Genomic DNA, 6,251 nt, shown 5'->3' on the forward strand with positions numbered 1-6,251 from the left:
GCTCACAAACATATGTGAGCTTATTATTCCTAAGCACTCATTTAGGAAAAGATGCATGCCCTAAACAATCATGCCACCGAGCTGAAGTAAGCTTGGTGACACCATATGCTTGTTTATTGGATCTTCTAAGCTTGGGAATTGATGGATAAAGCCCTCAAACGCATCTAACTCGATACAGAACCCTCCTCGTTGTCTGATCCTTAATAAAAAAGAAGAATGGGTGAAACTCGAGGAATACATGATTATCAAGGGCAATACGATAAAAGGAAAGAAGATTAATAGAAGCACTAGGGACATGCAAAAAAATTCGAAGATGAATTTTTCGACGTGGGGTTTTAATAACCGAATGACCAATGTGTTGGATCCTCATACCTACTCCATTAGCGGTGTGAATTTGATCTTGGCCGCGGTACTTCTCTCTCATGGTGAGCTTCTCAAGTTCACCTATGATGTGATAGTTTGCACCGCTATCGACGTACCAATTTGTGTCGACGTTGTAGGATCCTTCAAGAGCTCCTGCTACCTTCTCATCATGTGAGGAGTCGCCTTCATCCTCATCAAACCTGTACCACCAGTCCTTTGCGTATTGGCGTAGTTTGTCGCAAATTTAGCATCGAATAACGTCTGGATAGGAGGTTTTGGAAGAGTTGCGACGACCTCTGTTGTTGGTGAAGGAGGGACGACCGCTGCCCCCGGAGCACTGGGGTGTTGGTGTTACCGATGTTTCCCGCAGGCTTGCCCTTGATCCACTAGATGCCACGATAGCGAGACCCACCGTGACCACCACAAGAAGCGATGTTTGCGGACGACTTGAAGCCGACGGCGTTGTGGAACAGTGCCAACCTTTGATCAAAGTTGCTCATCTGAGCACAGAGATCGCCGAGGGTGACTAGTTCAGTGCGGGCGTCGAGGGCCGACACGAGGGGCTGATACTCCATATCTAGCCCGATGAGGATGTAGCAGATGACTTCGTCCTCGTTCGGCGGCTTCCCAGCAACAGCTAGCTCGTCGGCGAGGGAGCGCATGTAGGTGAAGTAGGTACCCACAGATTGGGTCCCCTTCTGCGTGTTGGAGAGAGAGATGCGGATGTGGTTCAGCAGCGATCTGGACTGCGATTAAAACATGCTCGCGAGTGTAGTCCAGAGCTCGTGTGCCTTGAGGATGGAGATGACCCAAACAAGAATCTCTCGAGACAAATTGTTCAAGATATGTGCAAGTACCTCTTGATCCACCCTGACCCAGGCGTGATGTAGAGGGTTTGGGACAGATTCATCTTTGCCATCCTTGTTCTTGGTGATGACGCTCTTCTCTGGATACGGGGTGGTTCCATCGGCATAGCCGAAAAGTCCTGTGCCGATGAGATGTGGCGTGATCTGTGCACGCTAGAGGATATAGTTTGTCCTCGTGAGCTTCTCCATGACTTGCCCATTGATGCCGGGCATGAGTGCACCGGAGGAAGATGACATGGTGGACCAGCGGTGAAGATAATATGAAGGAGCTAGATGTAATGGAGAAAGATGGCTCTGATTACCATGTGAAGATTGCTCAAGCGTCTTACCTTGTTGGAGGTGATGTGTCCGTGTTAATATAGGCAGGGGTCAACCCTGATACGCATACAACTTGAAAAGGAAGATAAGAGGAGATAAAGCTACGAGAAGATAGTTACATCGTGATATCAATAGAACCGAACTATCCTAAATATCCCAGACTATCTATGCGAGAACAGAAGATTCTCTCCACGAGTACAAGGTTGTCACGTAACAATAGTTTTGGTTTAACACAGTGTACTGAAAGAAAGCAATTTATATTCCTGTACTTTTCCTCTACATTTCTATGAACCAGATTAGCCCCAACAAAGCTAATTTTTGCTGGTATTCTACTTTTTATGTATTCGTCGACAATGTTACTCCCTTGAACTAAAATCACGACACACTCCAACTATTCAGCCAAAATAATCTAGGAGCAAACAGTGTATACACCAGCTCACTTCCAAGAAAATGTTAACTCTGAATTTTCAGAAAAAATATTCTTCTGTGCAGCAGTTAACTGCACTGAAGATATAAAATGGCTACTGTTGCACATGAAATTACCTCACCCACATACCCCAGAGCCGTTCCCGAAGAGATCCAACAATAACATGGCACGTCCCTACTACCCAGACTGAAAGAGTAAAACCAACATGAGTCACCGAGTCAGCAATCATATGTAGTTCCAAATGGAGAGTCTCGGCGCTACAGTCATAGCCAGGTCACCAGCAACTAATAAACCCTGCGCGTCTTTTCCGGCATCTAGCTCGCTAGGATAGCAACCCGGTGGTGAGCTCCCGACGTCCACGTCGTTTTCGCAGTCTCCTGCCTTTTGGATCATCTATGCCCGCAGGATCGGATCTCGCTTTCTCGTTAATCATGTGCTGTTATTTATCTTATCTATCCAAGTAGGTCCATACAGGTGTTCGATCGGGGCCGAGGCACTAATTAATGCCATAGCGAGTGGAGTATATGCGAATCATTGAGACGAATGCACGAGTTTTTCCTTTTTTCAATCAGATGCAGCAGTAGTATGCCCTGCATGTCAGGCAAAAAACTATAGCCGTTACAGCTGAAGCCATTCTATACTCTTTTTTAAAACCAAGGATAATCCCCGGACTCTGCATCAAGCGATGCACACAGCCGTTTCTATAGTCTATACCTACATTGTTTTAGCCAAAGATAGCGTGCGATCGCAACGGAAATCAAAGCCGATCCACACACGCTTTACCAAAGCGAAGCTTTCCGGCGAGTTGATTAAGTAGTGGCGCGCAGTTGCCTGAAGGAAAGCAAAGATGGATCGGTAAGCTGGCGAGGGCACGTGCACCTGCCTTATCAGCTAAGCTACGACCGCCGGGCGGGCGCAAAGACGAAGCGCATGATCGATAAGCAGTACGACGACGGCGTCCATGCTTTTGGATGGACGGACGGAGGATGTGCAGCACGTACGTGCGTGCCGCTCGTTTCAGTGGCGGGGATATTCCGTCCCCGCTTCGGCGAAAATTCCCCGAACGGAAAGGGGGGGAGGAGGAGGAAGAAGACGACGCGTCAGGCGAAATGTGGATGTGATTGTGTCGAGTGGACGACAAGACTGCGGGCTTTCTAGCTCGGTGGTCGACGGCTGTTGCCTTGCCAGTCAGGACAAAAGCTCAAACTCAGATTCAGACCTTCAAAATTGAAGGGTGAAAGCGTGAGAGGGATGTCCCAGATTATGACGCTTGACAGGGTAAAAAGATGGCAAGTTAAACGAGGCCCTGGTGCCGATGCTAGGAATCTCGCTGTTGGGATTAGTGACGGTTGAATTGCCACCATAGTATTTCGACGCGTAGGCAGCTACTGCCACCGTATCAAAATATATGACATTTTAGTAGACTAAACTAGCCTACTAAAACGTCTTATATTTTGGTATGAGGGAAGCGATTCTTTGTGAAACCTTGATTAAGTTTGAGATCACTCGAGTTACAACTAAAAAGACCATTTAAATTCAAGGTGAGTAAGTTGAAGATCACTCGTTTCGAACCCTATAATCATTTGGTGCCAAGGATGACACTAGCCCATTGCCGGATCCACCGTTCGATATATCTCTTTTTCATCGGATGGATTGCCACGATTGACAAAAAATGTCTTACAACAACTCTAGCAAAGCCGTCAGATGGACCCAGTTGTCAATATGATGATTTTGGACCTGAATGACACTAAAAAAGTCATCATATGTCTATTGATGGTCATAATTTATGGAGTTAGCTCCATAAACAGTCTCATACTCATAGCCTATGTATTTGGAGGTTGGGGAGGCGTAATATGGACCTTCATACACAATCGTCAGCTCAGCATTTCCCTCCTCGCGCTATTGGCCATGTTTTCAAGCTGCACGACCTTCAATGCGCCACCCGACCATTAATGCGATGACCGCTCCATCTAGTTCCTGTGGCGGCCTATCAATCCGATGCCATGCGACATCGTCTCCTGGCTTGCGTGTGAGCAAGCCGCGAGGAAACTAAGTACAGTATCGTTTTTTCACGAGAAAGTTGTATCCTCAGTTGTCATCTTAATGGCGCCCATGATGGCTTATGAAAGGCCGCCACCCTCCCCGCTTGAATCCACTCGCCGACACCTCCTAACCCATTTCTTCCCTTCTCTTAAGTCATATTGATGCCATTGCGTTGCAGGATGAGTTGCCCCTCATCTTCAGCTTTGTCAATGACGAGTACAAGCTGGTGGAGTCGGATGCTCTAGTGCAACATTGAGACAAATATGATATGTTCATGGACCTCCTGACGGTGACGGAGGACATCGCTATGACGGCGCCTATCCCCACATTGCCATCGTGGACCCAGTAGTCGAGGTAGCATTCCAGGTCATATTGTTGAAACATTCTCCAATGTGTTTGAAAATGCCACCAACGCCAAATGTCGCCACTGCCACAACAATCACTCGGGCGCAAGTAGTTTAGTTTCTTTTAGTTTAAATTTATGAATGTAAGTAACACCCCGGCACCCCTCAAATGCAAGAACTTTATGATCAATTCTAACTTAAATTAGTGTTTTACTCCCGCCAACTGAGTGTGTGACTATTAGGTTGATGCAAGAAAACAACAAAAAAGAAGAGAAAAGATATAGAGCTAACCGTTTAGTGACTATGTGTTTGCGCAGAAGTCTGAGTGCCTTGATATCCATATGAAGGATGATGATTATAAATATGATGGACTCTGCTAGAGTTTCTTACAATGTTAGGTCCTTATAACAATAACACCATGTCATCTAGCCATAGTTGCATGCATGCAACATTACTAAAGCCTTTGTGGAGATTAATGATCACACCTAGTAGTTATCAAATCCTGGCTCTTGCAAGTCACTTTTGGAACTGTTGAATTGAACTTCAGGATTTATGAGAGTGCAAAGGTGATGAGAGAATCATGATATCACAACTGTGCATGCGTAGTTAAATGAGAAATAATTGCTCCCTTCATTTCAAAATATTGAAGTTTCAGGATTGTCATAAGTCAAAAAGTTTGAAGTATGACCAAGTTTATTAAAAATCTGCAAATAACTACAACATTAAGGATATGTAATATAACAACATATTTCATATTGAATCTAATGAATCAAATTTAATGTGGTAGATGTTGTTATGTTTTTTATAAACTTGGTCAGACTTAGCGAGGTTTGGCTTAATACAGACCTAAAAATTCAATTGTTTTGGAAGAGATGTAAGTCAACTAAGCCATTACTATTCTCATTAATGACTTTTCCACATAGCTTAATAGTGATAACTATAGATTTTACAAATCTAAGAGGAGAAACTAATCTTACATTCTTAAGAACTTGGTCCCTTTCAACATGCAAAATGTCCACCTTCCCACTAAGCAATGCATTTAAGTCTTCTTTCTCCCTAAGCCATGCAAAAATATGTCACATAAACGAGGCATCTATTTAACTTATAAATTGTAGTTATTTTCTGCATGTAATGCCACGACACCATAAATTTATACTAGTCATCTTTCACACTTTTGTTTGAAATGACATTTTGAACTGTAATTCAAAAGTTTCCATTCTATTTTTAGACACTTTCTTTATAGATTTTCAAACTTATACTTTCTTTTCATTAGATTTAGTTATTTTTATTAACTAATCCCTCAATTCCTAAATATAAGTCCTTTTAGAAATTCCATTAGAGATTACATAGATGTATATAGACATATTTTAGAGTGTAGATTCACTCATTTTTCTTCGTATGTAGTCCGTAATGGAATCTCTAAAAAGAATATTTAGGAACCAAGGGAGTACTTACGCATTTGTTTTAACAAAGTCACCACAGCAACATGTGGGGTGAGAGCCATCATCACTACTCTATTTATCTTGACATGCACACATGCCAACTCAGCTACCATGCCATACCATCAAGCATGCAATAAAACTACTGAATTTTCCTGTTCTATCGTGATGCTATGTCATCACTTATGTTTCCATTTTCTTCTTCTTTACTTCTGTTTACTAACCGTGAGTTCAATATCTCCTCCATGCAAAAAGAAGCAGCTGCCATGGTTGGTTGTTCCCATCCCCACCATCTCATTGATGTCAAATTTCTTCACAAAACAAGCCTAGGAGTAACACCTGAAGGCATCGCTTCATTTTCTCATAACATGTCCTCCTCACATGAGTTCTTCTAATAAATAGCAATGACCTCATCACCCGACGAGAATTTATGATTTTCCCCTTCCTTGCT

The 6,251-nt window shown here is 43.5% G+C and overlaps 1 non-coding gene across 1 annotated transcript; it reads right to left on the minus strand.

Annotated features, from left to right (window-relative positions):
• Nucleotides 1-847: 847 nt before the first annotated feature.
• Nucleotides 848-987, minus strand: LOC123445821. The gene has a single exon (XR_006631190.1). It is a non-coding gene; the product is annotated as a small nucleolar RNA Z247 (small nucleolar RNA).
• Nucleotides 988-6,251: the final 5,264 nt, after the last annotated feature.

Source organism: Hordeum vulgare, chromosome 3H, assembly GCF_904849725.1.
Source record: "Hordeum vulgare subsp. vulgare chromosome 3H, MorexV3_pseudomolecules_assembly, whole genome shotgun sequence".
Classification (NCBI taxonomy): Eukaryota; Viridiplantae; Streptophyta; class Magnoliopsida; order Poales; family Poaceae; genus Hordeum; species Hordeum vulgare.